Source organism: Triturus cristatus, chromosome 8 (genome assembly GCF_964204655.1).
Source record: "Triturus cristatus chromosome 8, aTriCri1.1, whole genome shotgun sequence".
NCBI lineage: Eukaryota > Metazoa > Chordata > Amphibia > Caudata > Salamandridae > Triturus > Triturus cristatus.
This window is the reverse complement of record NC_140591.1, coordinates 602,312,874-602,326,466: the sequence shown is the minus strand read 5'-3', so window position 1 is coordinate 602,326,466 and position 13,593 is coordinate 602,312,874. Positions and strand designations below refer to the sequence as shown.

Here is a 13,593-nt window from a genome sequence, read left to right as displayed (position 1 = left end):
CTTTACAGGAAATGTCCCAGTACTGAATCTAGGTATCTAACACTGAGTTAGAAAAGTAACGTAGAAAGTAACTTACCTGTAATTTACTGAAAAAGCCTATTCATTTCAATGTACTGTATTTGCTAAGTGTTGCAACCTGCTCCATCCCCTGTAAATCAAAGTACAAATTCATTTGCATTTTTCAAACTATTCTATATCCCGTAACTTATTACTGAAAAGTATTTAATGCTTACCTGTGCCAGGCTTGCTTGGTTCTAAAAAGAAAACAACAGTATATATTTGTATACAAACACAATTGGCCTAGAGTTCAGTTATTGAGTGTGTGAATTCATTTGCTGACTGTGTGTGCATCAAATGCTTAGCACTGTCCTCTGGTACTGCCTTACTGCTCGACCACATTACCACAAATAGAGAGAAAGGTTCTATCTAACTTTAACCTCTGCCTACCTCTGGGGTCACCTGGACTCTATACACACTATACCTTATTTTGGTGTAGTATATATAGAGCCAGTTTCCTACAGCCACCACTCTGGAGACCAGAACAGAGGTGCATCTCCGAAAAGCATGATCTCCGTTTTCCCAGTGTTTAGCTGTAGGAAGTTATTCATCATCCAGGCAGCTATTGCAGTCATGCCTTCTGAAAAAGTGGTCTGTCTATTATTAGAGTTTTTGTCAAATGACAGTAAGAGCTGGGTGTCATCAGCATATGAATCGGAGTAAAGCCAAGCTTACTAAGTTGCCCTGCCAGCGGAGCCACATAAATATTGAACAAAGTGGGGCTGAGGCAAAATACCCGAGGCACTCCTTTGGTAAGTTCCATAGAGTGTAAGCGGAAAGAGCCGAGATTAATGGTCTGTGTCAGGTGGGTAAGAAAATACCAGTTCCATGGAAAGGCTTGTCCATGAATCCCTGTTTCTCTGAGTCTCCTGAGCAGAATGGAATGGGATACCGTGTCGGAACCGCAGACAAATCCAGCAGCACCAATAGTTCTGCCTGGCCGTTGTCAAGGGAGTGTCTTGGAGCAGGGTCACTGGAGAAGTTGACAGGGCGGCATGGCTGGGGCAAAGTCAGTTGTCCTCTTTTCCACTGTTGCACAGCTCTTCGGTCTTTCTTATTCATAGGTTGTCGAATCGGAGGAACAAGGTTCAGGGGAGCCCATTAAGTACTTAATTTAAGGATGTTAGTGAGGTCGGGGGTAGTAGCCGATGGCTACAGTCCCCTAGGGTGACTTCACCCTCTGGGTACCCCCTCCCTTTGGTGATAGGGGCACATCTCTGTTCTTATTGCGCCTAGTTCTCCTCCTCAAGATGCTTGATACTTGGTTGCACTCCTTGAACTACACCAGAGATGTTCAGGTGAATGGTTTGAATGCAGTCTTTGATGGTTGTCACCTCATTATAGTATAGTAATGCTGGTAGAGAGGCCTACAAGGCAGGTCTTGCTAGCTATAAAAAACTGCTTTTTGAAACTAAAAAGACCTACTTTGGGGAACAAATAAGAGGTGCTGGCTCCTCATCCAAAGTGCTGTTTAAAACTATTTCTCTAACTTCTTCTCCTAGCCCCAAGTTTGGAAGCAACTTAGAACTATGCGAGTCTCTGACTGCCTTTTTCTTACAAAAGGTTGAAAATATGTTTTCCTCCTTCACGTTTACGCCCGCAGTTAATGAGGTAGTGCTAATAGAGCTCTCTGAGCTGAACAGCCCCTCTCCGTATTTGATGATTTTTCATCTCTGGTTCAGCTTGGAGTCACTAAGCTTCTTTCTGAGATCCGATCAGGCTCCCCGTTGGACCCCTGTCCAGTCTCGGTACTGAAACTGGTTCCAGATATCATTGGGGAGGCTCTTACCCCATTGTTTCGTTCCATTTTTAATACCTGGCCTCCTGGAAAATAGCCTCCATTCTCCCTTTGCTCAAAAAACCTAACTTGGACCCAAATGACCCGAGCAATTATAGACCCATCTCTAGTCTCCCCTTCCCGGGTAAGATGATTGAAAGGGCCATTTACGGTCAACTTAGCTAGTTCCTTCAGACCAACTCACTTTTAGACACCACGCAGTTTGGATTTCGTGCAGAACATAGCACTGAACTGGCACTAATAAAATCCACGGACGAGATTAGGGAGGCTCTAGATCAGGGTGGCGCTGCCATACTTATCATGCTGGATCTCTCGGCCGCATTTGACACGGTCCATCACGAAGTCTTGATGGACCGTCTATCAGCGGTCGTTGTCCAAGGCAAGGCTTGGGACCTCCTGAAATCGTTCCTAGCTAATAGAACACAAACTGTGGACCTCGGTAGAGACTGTTCAAAGCCCTTCTCCCGCCCATGTGGAGTCCCACAGGGGTCTTCGCTCAGCCCGACATTATTTAATATATATGTCGCCCCGCTGGCAACCTTGATTAAATCTTTTGGATTCCAGTTGACCTCTTACGCTGATGACACGCAAATTGTGTTGTCAATCCAAAAAGGGTCAGAGGCTGAGACTGGCTCAAAATGTCATAACTGCATGCAGGCGATTGCAGCCTGGATGGTATCAAACTGCCTCAAACGCAATGCAGAAAAAACCGAGGTTCTATTATTCGGGAACACTGCCAACCTTTGGGAACTGGACTGGTGGCCGAATACAATGTGTGGGCCTCCTGTTCTGGTGGAAAAGGCATAAAATCTCGGAGTGATTATTGACTCGAAACTTTCTTTTGATGATCGTGTTAGCAGGGTTGCTTCATCCTGCTTTTTTATGCTTAAACTTCTCCATAAAATCAAATTCCTCCTCCCTGAAGACTGCCTGAAAACTGCAGTCACTACGCTCATGCTGTCACGGCTGGATTATTGCAACAGTCTCTACATTAACATCCAGAAAAAACATCTGTCCAGACTCCAGATCGTGCAGAATGAGGCAGCCAGGATGCTCACTGGTACACCCAGGTTTATCTCAGTAAGGGCGGGACTCAGAACTCTTCACTGGCTCCCTGTGGCACTACGGATTCAGTTTAAGGCCATGTGTATAGTCTTCAAAGCCCTCAGTGGCATGGGCCCCCATTTTTTTGAAACACTCAATACAGTGGTATGTTCCGGGGAGAGCCTTGCGCTCCCTGCAAACTAAACTCGCTATTCTCCCCCGCTATAATAAAACCAGCTGGGGGTGGTAGGAGTTTACGCTGCTGCACCATTAAGGCATGGAACAGCCTTCCTTTCCATCTCAGGAACTCAACAGAGCTTCTTCCCTTCAGGAAGGGATTAAAAACGTGGCTATTTACCTAAATGATCCTCTCAGCCAATTGTCATAGTTTCCTCTTTTGGTAGGTAGCGTACAGCGCCAGGACACCTCAGGGCAGGCGCGGTGCGTCCATTGGGGCGTGGGGGCGTAGCCCCCCCGCCCGCGCCTCGCGCCCGCAGCTCCCTCTGTGTGAAATTGTGAATGTCACCGCCCGCGCCTCGCGCCTGCAGCTCCCTCCTCTGTGTGAATGTCAATCAGCATGACGTCGGACCGTGGGCGGTCCGGCGTCATGTTGACTGACATCATTGTCAGACGCATTTGGGAAAGGCAGCACAAGTGCGCATGAGTGGGCATGGAGCTTAATTTTTACTCCGTGCCCAGTCATGCATACTTGTGTTTTTGCTGCCTTGCGCATGCCCATTAGGAGCCCCTCGGTCTCCTAATGGGCAGGCGGCGGGCGAGGAGTAGGCGGTGCCGTCAGCCAATCCTGGCGCTGCTGCAGTGCCAGGATTGGCTGAGGGCCGGGTTGCCAGTCACTTGCAATGCATCACGTGGACGTGGTGTTCCGGACCGTTTGAGGGCAGAGAGGCGCCAACGCGGGCCAGGAGAAGACGAGGCGGTCACCGGTCAGGTAAGTGTTTTAACTGTTTTTTAATTTTAGGGTGGTTTGGCTGGGTTGGGTTTGGTCAGGTTTGGCTGGATAATCTGGCCGGGTTGGCGCCTCGGTAGTGCTGGGCTTGCTTGCAGTTCTCCTTCTGCATAGCCTATGTGGTGTAAGACATGCCCGTTGTGCCATCATGCATTGTATGAATTTAAATAGCGAGTTATGTGAAACATGTTTTGAGTATTTATGGATCGAGCTCCATTCTTTATCTAGCAGAACCCTGCCCATGTCTCTTTCCCACCTTTCCCGTAATGGCAACAGAGACGAGAATATGGGTATACGTATGCCTTGGTATAACCAACGTATCAAATATCTGCCAGTGCCCATTAAATATATTGCGTAGACTAGCTCGTATGTTGTGGGTTCAGTCAGACCCGTTTGGAGCCCAGTGCCATATGACATATCTTACAAGGCTTGCATGTGACAGAAAGAGTGTGTCTGTGAGTCCCTGTTCGTTTATGAAGTCGGCATGGTTTATGTAAGTCCCAGTGAGTGCACCCACATTGGTCACGCCTGCCTGCTCCCATGTGGACAGCATGCGTTGCATCAGTGTGCCCAATGCCCATGGGAGTGAGAAGGCATAGCAGTGGTATATTGGGATCATAAGGAGAGTTCTGCGTGGCGTATTTTTTATTGATTTCCAATATGTGGGTGCCACCTTGAACAGCAGAGGAGCCGATATTGGAATATGCACATCAGGACTCAGCAATTTGTGCAGTCACTCCGGTCAGCATATGGGGCTTGTAGGTTATTTCCTAAAACAGGCTAAATTCATCCAGCATTTCCATTCGTACAGACAAGATACCGAGGCAGATTTATTATTGTTTGGTGCAAAGCAGCTCCAAAGTTTTTGCTGGTACTAGTATGACTTGTAAAGCTTTGGCTGGTGCCGGCAGAGAAGCAGTTGCGTGTTGCAGGAAGGCATACATCCCCGGTCTCTGTTTCATACAATCCATAGAGCGCCAAACATGCAAGTTATTTTAGTTTATAGACATTTTTTTCCCGAGAGAACATGAATGGTGCTTTCGAGACAGGGAGAGAGAGTGAGTCTCTGAGTCAGCCCAGTTGGTATCTGGTAACGAAATGTCAATCATAAGATCTGAGAAATGCGTGTTTAGCACCATGTGAGCCCGCCTCCATGCTAGACGGAACATGGTAGCTTACGCCCCACCAGTTTCAAATTCCACCAGCCGCTCCTGCCTCAGGGTAACAGAGCTTTAAAAATTTCAGTAACATAACATTCCTTGGCCCTCAATTACATGGAGACCCACCAATGTAGGAAGCTGCCTCGCAATATACTAAACCAAAAAGAGGTATAGTGTGCAGAGAGTTTGGTTGATCCCCAGAGGCTAAAGTAGATAATATCTGAAATAGACACGTTAGTGATATTCCTTACCTTAGAATATCCCCAGGCGCTAGACTGGATCCAGAAAGTTATCTGTAGCAGTACCCCTGCGCATCAGTAGGTGGCGTTGTGCGGCTCCGCATCCGTCACTGGCGTCGTAAGTGCCGAGATGACGTCACAGAGACTACTTAGGTGCCACCCATGCACGCTGACGTCAGTTCTTTCTTTTTCCGGACCAGCAAGAGCAGATCCGGATAGAGCACGTACCTTAGTCACTTTTTTTTTTTTTTTTTTTTTGGGGAAAAACCTTCATTACAGTTTCAGAGACATACAAGTATGGGCCTACAACCAACAGGCCGGCCGCTAATGCACACTATAAGCATAGACACATCTTAAAAACCACATCGGTGAAGCAATAAGAGAGCTACTGGAGTGCTAATCAACTCAGCCAGCCGCAGCCGCAGTCCATAGACAAGCAAAGAAAGGTTTCATATTTTTAAAGAAAACGAAAAACATCACACACACAAGGCAGAGGAGGTCAATAGTAGTAACATGTGCTCCCCGTATCGAAGGGGTAAACAAACCCAGGGAGAAAGAGGGGGGGCAGGCAGAAGAAACCAAATGCACATGTCGCAGGAGCATAGAGGAATGCGTGGGCTAGGGAGACAGAGCAGCATCCATCTCTCGCGTCTGGGGCGGGGCGCAAATACCTCCACGATAGGAGTTCCAGGGACCACACACCTTAATCCACTTCCCAGGCTTGCCTCTCGCCACATACACCGTTTTCTCTCTGAACATACACCAGTCCATGTGTTCCTTCCACGCTGAGACCGTTGGTGGCCTCTGGGAGCCCCACAGTTGTGCAATGTCACGCTTCGCTACCATATAGCCCAGAGTCACCCACTGCGTCTGCATCACATTGTAATCAGTCGGCTCCCAGACATTCAGCAAACATCTCCGTGCCTCCGGCAACAAGACAACATGCGTGACTTCTTCTAACACCGCATGCACTCTACACCAAAACCGAGTCACCTCCGGACACTCCCACAGGATATGGAGGAAAGTCCCCAGTAGTCCACAGCCTCGCTTACACAGACCATCCACCGAATACCCCATACGCATCAAACCAGGCCCCGTGACGTACACTCTATGAAGTATCTTAAGCTGGACGAAACGCAAGCAGGCCGGGATAGCCACCTCTTTCGGGGAGGCCACCGCTGACACCCAATCCTCGTCGTCAAGTTCCAAACCGTCGGCAATCCATGTCTCCCGCAATGAGGTCAGCAAACCCATTCGATCATTGATAAGCTTCTTATAAATCAGCGAAATGGTGCTATTCGGCACATAGCCGTCCAATACTCTATCTTCCAACGGGGAGGACTCCGGAATAGCCGCAACGTCCGGGAATACGGAACACAAGGCGTGATGAACCTGAGCGCACCGAAAGTATTCCCTATCGTTCAACTGATATTCGGTTTTCAGCATGTCGAACGTCTTAAATTTCCCTTTCGTCCAGAGATCCCCTACCTTGCTGATACCAATCATATCCCATTTCTCAAAGCCTTTCGTAGTACACAGATAACCCAAACGCCGGGAAGCGTACAATGGCGTTGCCCGAGTCAAGCGATCCCTCCACCCCATCGCCGCATTAGCTGCATGCCACACCTGCACCGCGACCCGCGTCGGGCTTGTCTATCGCGCATCAAGGGACCCCGAGTATAGTGCTCGATTATAATCCCCGCTTGGCAATAACAATTTGTCCATCTCAAAAGCCGGGTTCAAAGCAGGCCCATACATCCCGTGATTGACAGCAGCCAACTGGGAGGCCCAATAATATCGTTTAATATCAGGGAGAGCGACCCCCCCCATCGTACCACGGTAGGGTTAGTTTGGCGAGAGCGATCCGCGGCCGCCCATCCCAAAACAATCGCCGCTGAAGACACTCCACCTCCCGAAAATAGCGGGCTGGCACCACGTCCACAGTGTTCTGTAGGGCGTACAAAAAGCGTGGCAGCGACATCATTTTGAACAACGCCGCCCAGCCGAGCGGCGAGAGCGGCAGCCGCCGCCAGCCCGCCACATCCGCCCTTAGGCGCTGAAGGGGGGGGAGAAGATTCCGCTCATACCGGGCCACCCGGTCTAGGGTTATAAAGATTCCCAAATACTTAAACCCCGACTGCGCAACCTGGATAGGGCACCCCCACGGAAGGGGGGGGCCTCCCCGGAGAGAACGTACACACAAGACTTAGCCCAGTTAATGACCAATCCGGAGTTGCGACCAAAGGAGCTCAACACATCCACCAATACAATGAGCGATTTGCGCGGAGATGCAAGATACAAGAGGATATCGTCCGCATATAGGGAGACACGATCCTCGTACTCCGGCGTCCATCTAAGGCCACGCATCGAAGGGTGCCACCGCAGCCACTCCGCAAGGGGCTCCAAACAAAGCGCAAAGAGAAGAGGCGACAACGGACATCCCTGTCGCGTGCCCCTACCCAAAGCAAAAGGAGCCGACACCCGTCCGTTGACCACCACCTGTGCCAGTGGGTTATCATAAAGCAATTTCAACCAACCGATGAACCCCGGGCCGAACCCAAACTTCGCCAATGCTGCCCAAATATACGGCCATTCCAAGGTGTCAAACGCCATGGTAGCGTCCAGGGACGCCAAAATGGCCGGCTCACGCATGAATGGCGCTCTAGCGAGGACGCCATGCAGTCGCCGCAGGTTCAAAGCGGTATTGCGATGGGGTATAAAACCGGATTGATCCTGATGGATCAGGTCGCCCACGACCCGGATCAGGCGATTGGCCAGTACCTTGGCAAGGATTTTGGGCTCCGCGTTCAACAAAGAGATAGGCCTGTAAGAAGTACACCGATCCCGCGGCTTCCCTTCCTTATGGATAACAACAATAGTAGCAAGACGTTGGTCAGGGGGGAGGGAGCCCGCCGCCTGTGCCTCGAGGAACATGTCCCGGAGATACGGCGCAATCTTATCTGGGCGCAACTTATATAATTCGATGGGAAGGCCATTAGGACCCATGGCCTTGCCAGAAGCAATAGAGCGAATGGCCAAAGCAATCTCATCCGGCGACGGGGCCGCGTCCATCAATAATTTATCCTCATCAGATAGAGATGGCAAAGCAATGTCTTTAAGCAGCAGGCGAGAGTCTTCCTCCGATCGCTCGGAGACCGGAGAGTAAACCCCATGAAAATACTCCGCAAAGCAATCAACAATATCACCGGGGTCCGTCACACACACACCATCCACCTTCTCAACAACCGGCACCACTCGACTCGCTCTCTCCTTCTTATCCAACCAGGCAATCAACTTCCCCGCCTTATCACCCATATCGTACAAACGCCCCTGTTGCTCCCTGGTCATACTCTTAGCAGATTCAGTAACCAGCGGCTTGTAGTCGGCCTGTTTAAGCCCCAGCACATGCAGTCTGTCATCCGTAACACCTTGCTCCAAATCGATCTCTAACTCGGTGATCTCATTTTCTAGTCGAACCACCTCTTTCGCCTCGCAGTTTTTGGTATGGGAGATGAGAGACAGGGCCTGGCCCCGGAGCACCGTCTTAAAGGCCTCCCAAAGGGAGACGGGGGAAGACACCGACCCCACGTTGTCGTTAAAATAGTGTTCCAGGGACCTAACCAGGTCTGCACGGATCGTGGGGTTTCGTAGGTACCAGGGGTTGATCGGCGCCACCCTCCCCACCGCCCCCATGGCGATATCCAAGTCTAGCAAAAGAAGGGAGTGGTCAGATATACCGCGGGCCAAGTGTCGCACCTCCCCAATCATCCCAGCTTGGGCCGCAGGCACTAGCATATAGTCAAGCCTCGAAAGACTACCGTGGGCCCCGGAGTGGAAGGTATATTGTGCTTGTCTAGGGTGTTTCAACCGCCAACAATCTATCAGTCCCAGGGTATCCAGGAAGCCCCGCAGCCAGTTCTGGGCCCGAGGGAGGTCCCTAGGGGGGTGTCGATCTTCAACTCCGGAAACCACTGCGTTAAAATCCCCCCCCCAAGACCAAACCCCCCCCCCCCGGAAGCCCAAGTAGCAGGCGCCCCAAATCAGCAAAGGTGGCCGTCTGCAGGCCCGGCGGCACGTAGACAGTAACCAGCGAAATCAACTTACCCTCCCATCTCCCCACCAGCGCAGTGTAGCGCCCTCTGTCGTCGTGGAGCACCTCATCCACCTCCAACGGGAGAGAGGTCCTAACTAAAATGCCCACTCCCCTCGAGCCAGAGGTGAAACCAGAATGGGCCAGAAGGCGATATCCTCGCCTGTTCATGGCATGGAAAGAGTTCCCTATGAGGTGCGTCTCCTGCAGAAACACAATGTCAGGCGAAATACGTTTCAAGAACTGCAGGACCACCCCCCGCTTTATCCTGTCCCCCAGCCCATTCACCCTTAGTCACTTTTTGACTACTCTTTTGAGACTTTTTGTCTCCCGTTTTTTCTCCTGGTGCACATAGGGATGCCTGGCTTTAAGTCTTGTGGGGCCTGCCGTCGCAACATGTCGGTGGCGGACCCCCATGATGATTGCCTCTACTGCCTGGAGACCTAGTAACTTGTGCACTAATTCTCTCCTTTGTGGTAGTGTTGGCGAGTAGTTAGACATATCAGAGGGCAGTGTTAAGCAGTGACAATAAATGAGACACACACTCAATGAATAATTTGAGACCAATTTATAACGAGCATTTATAATGCAATATGTCTCACATTTGTAAAAGCTAGAGCTATTGGATAAGACTGAGGTTCTCCTCTACGGGTCCTTCCCGCAGAATTTTAGGGATGACCTGTGGCCCGAGGTCTACCCTATGCCAAAAACAATGGGTAGTCCAGCTAAAAATCTGGGGGTATGGTTTGGCGAGGACCTTGGATTCCTTACGCAGATTAATAAACTGGCGGGAGTGTGCTTCGGCACTCTGAAACGCCTTAAGATTTCTGCCGTTGTGTAGTAGGGGATCTCTGTGTATAGTCATAATCTATGAATAGTCCCGCCCATGTGCGGGGACCCCGGAGCAATCAAAATATCTCTTAAGCTGTCCTGCATTTGCAAACCTGCAAAGACACTTAAGAGACAGACAAAATAATACAGCCTAATAACAATATGGCTGCACTGGCCAGCACTTCATCTGTAGTGAACACAAAAGCCAAAACAAAGTTTAAATGTCATTTTTATTCACATCTGACATGTTCCTTTATTGTATCACACTCCCTTCACCAAAATCCCTTTAAACAATAGAGAGGAAGGGGTGGACAGACAAGCCCTATAGGCTGTCATTATGTGTCTGCTAAAAGGATACCGTGCCTTTAAGGAACTCTCCAGAGACCCCCGGTATCCCAGGATGCACAGCCAAAGCAAGTTAATTTCAGTTCTTTTTTCCGGCTCCTGCTAGCAGGACCCTGGAGCTTGAGCTCTACCCTTTTGGGTGGATATTTGGATAAAAATTGGTTTTTTTGACAAAGAAGTTTGTTCATTCGACATCTAGAGCCTTTCTCTGCTGCATCCTGCAATTTGGTGCAGTTTGACCCACTCTTACCATGGCTTTATTTGATTAATGCCCTGAGTGTGGGAGGAAAATGGCCAAGACGGACCCACATGATGTCTGTATTCTCTGCTTATCTTCACATGTCCCTGCTACATGTGACATCTGCAAGAGCTTCTCCAAGAGGACCCTGAGAGACAGGGAGAAGATTCGCCTTCAGGGACTGGAGAGGCAGAGAACAGGTGGGACTTCGGGGCATGGAGGATCTCATTCCCCTTCCTCTGCCCATGCTTCAGCCACTGGAGGGACCTCCGGGCAGAAAAAGGAGCAGAAATGACACCTACCGGCTGGTAGATCCCGTTCGACGTCGAAGGCGACGACGGCGAGAGGTAAAGCACCGGTGTGTTCGCCGTCGATCCAGGGCTCTGGATCTCGGCGTTCTCGACGTTCGACGTCGAGAGAGGGGCCGGCGAGACCTAGGACTAGGTCGCCGTCGAGGATTCCACAGTCGACGTCGACACACCATCGACGTCGTACCGAGCCCCACAGACAGCGCAGCTCACCGTCGAGGCGAACCCGCTCGTCTCCTTCGCCGTCAGCTCATGGATCGACGCCGACGACATCGACGCCGAGACACCGGTGTCTGCCGTCGAGGCGAAGGAGATCGCCGTCGAGGCACGGATCGCCGTCGAGGCACAGATCGCCGTCGAGGCGAAGGAGATCGCCGTCGAGGCACAGATCGCCGTCGAGGCGAAGGAGATCGCCGTCGAGGGGCCACCGTTCGATGTCGAGGGGACGTAGTTTGCGGTCAACGGCGAGGAGAAGCCGTACGAGGTCGCCGCTCAGTTCGACGTCGAGGACATCGGGTAACACCTCTTCGGTGATTACGATATCCAGTCGTGGATCTCGGAGAAGAGGGCGCTCCCCCTCGTTTACTTCAGCACGGGATAGGCCCGCCAAGAAGAGAAGGGTGGACGGAAGTCCGGACAGTGCTAGTCCGGGTTCTCCTGCAAGGAGTGATGGAACTCCGCAACCTCTCCCTCAGCCGCTGCCTCAGAAGCCTCCTCCTCCTCCTCCTCCTCCTCCTCCTCCTCCTCCTCCTCCTCCTCCTCCTCCTCCTCCTCCTCCTCCTCCTCCTCCTCCTCCTCCTCCGCCGCCTCCTCCGCCGCCTCCTCCGCCGCCTCCTCCGCCGCCTCCTCCGCCGCCTCCTCCTCCTCCTCCTCCTCCTCCTCCTCCTCCTAAGTGACCTACGCCGCCTCCGCCGGTGCCTCAGCTCCCGCCGTCTCCTCGGCTACCGGTGATTCCTAAGGCCCCACGCAGACTGAGATCACGCTCTCGATCTCGCCGGAGGTCACGGAGCAGACACAGATTGTCCACTCACACAAGGCATGGACGACGGAGATACAGATCTCGTTCCAGAGGCACGAGGTATACGGACTCTTCTGGCAATGGACGGCTTTCCCCCTCGTTGTCGGAAACGCCGCCTACTAGGATCTCGCCGGTGGATGATAATGCCACTTTCCAGGATGTACTGATGAGGGGGGCGGCGAAATTGGGAATCTCAGTGGCAGTGCCGGTTCCCACTACCTCTGTGATATTTGAGACATTGCACAAAGCTCACCTGTCACGCCCCCTCCTTCCTTTGGTTCCAGGTTTGGAGGAACCAGCCATGGAGGTCTTCTTGACACCAGCCGTGATGAAGTCTGCTCCCTCACGGTTGCAGAAAAAGTACAGGGCCCCTGATTCGAACCCGGCGTTCCTCAGGGTGGACCCTCCCCCGGACTCTGTCATTGTGGTTGCGGCTCGGAAACAACACTCCACGACGCCCTCTTCCACGGCTCCTCCGGATAAGGAGAGTCGCAAGATGGACTCCTTGGGGAGGAGAATGTGCTCTACGTCGGCCACGACTATGAAGGCTGCTAGCGCATCTGCTCTGCTGGGTCGCTATGACCGATCGCTTTGGGACTCCCTGCAACAGTTTGCTGCCTCCCTACCTAGGGATAAACGGGAGGACTTCCAGGAGGTGTTGAATGAGGGCATGATGGTCTCCAACCAGATCATCAGTGCAGCGGGGGATGTATCGTTGCTGGCGGCCCATGGGTACTGTCATGGAGTACACATGAGGAGACATTCCTGGCTGAGGCTTACCTCTCTAAAGCCTGAAGCGCAGCAAAAGATTGCTAACTTGCCTTTCTCTGGCATGACGTTGTTCGGGTCTCATGCGGATGACGAAATGGCCCGCATGAAGGCCGAAGCAGAAACCCTGAAGGCCGTGGGGTTGGAAAAACCCAAGGAACAGAAGAGGTCATTCCGTTCCTATGGCAGGCGTTATTCTAAACAACGCGGCCAAGGGCGTCAGTCTGGTCAACAACAACACCAACACCAGCAACAACAACAGTTCCCGAGGCAGTCCTTCCAGAAGCGCCAGAGGGGCAGAGGCCAGCATCAATCCTCGTCTGGGAACAAAGGCCCGGCTGGGTCGAAGCCCTGAAAGGTCACTTCCCCCTCATCCGTTACCCGCTCCGGTGGGGGGAAGTATTCAATACTACCTGGCAGAGTGGAGAACAATAACTCAGGACAAGTGGGTGCTGAATATTGTTTGCAATGGGTACAGTCTTCGTTTCACCAGCCCGCCTCCGCAGATTCCACCAGTGCGCTCTCCCTACATGGTGCGAGAGCTCCAGTGGGAGGCGGACATTCTGTTAAAGAAGAAGGCGATAGAAACTGTTCCTTTGAGGCGAAAAGGTCTTTTCTCAAGGTTCTTTCTCGTCAGGAAAAAGGACAAGAACGAGTTCAGGCCTATTCTAGATCTGCGTCAAGCAAACAAGTGGATCCGCAGAGAAAAGTTCCGTATGTTGTCCCTGCA

At 51.6% G+C, this 13,593-nt stretch overlaps 1 protein-coding gene across 15 annotated transcripts in view; it reads left to right on the top strand.

The window, feature by feature from the left end:
• Positions 1 to 13,593, top strand: part of MYCBP2 (MYC binding protein 2) — a 1,771,217-nt gene that overhangs the window by 653,949 nt on the left and 1,103,675 nt on the right. The gene's annotated exons all lie outside the window — the stretch shown is intronic.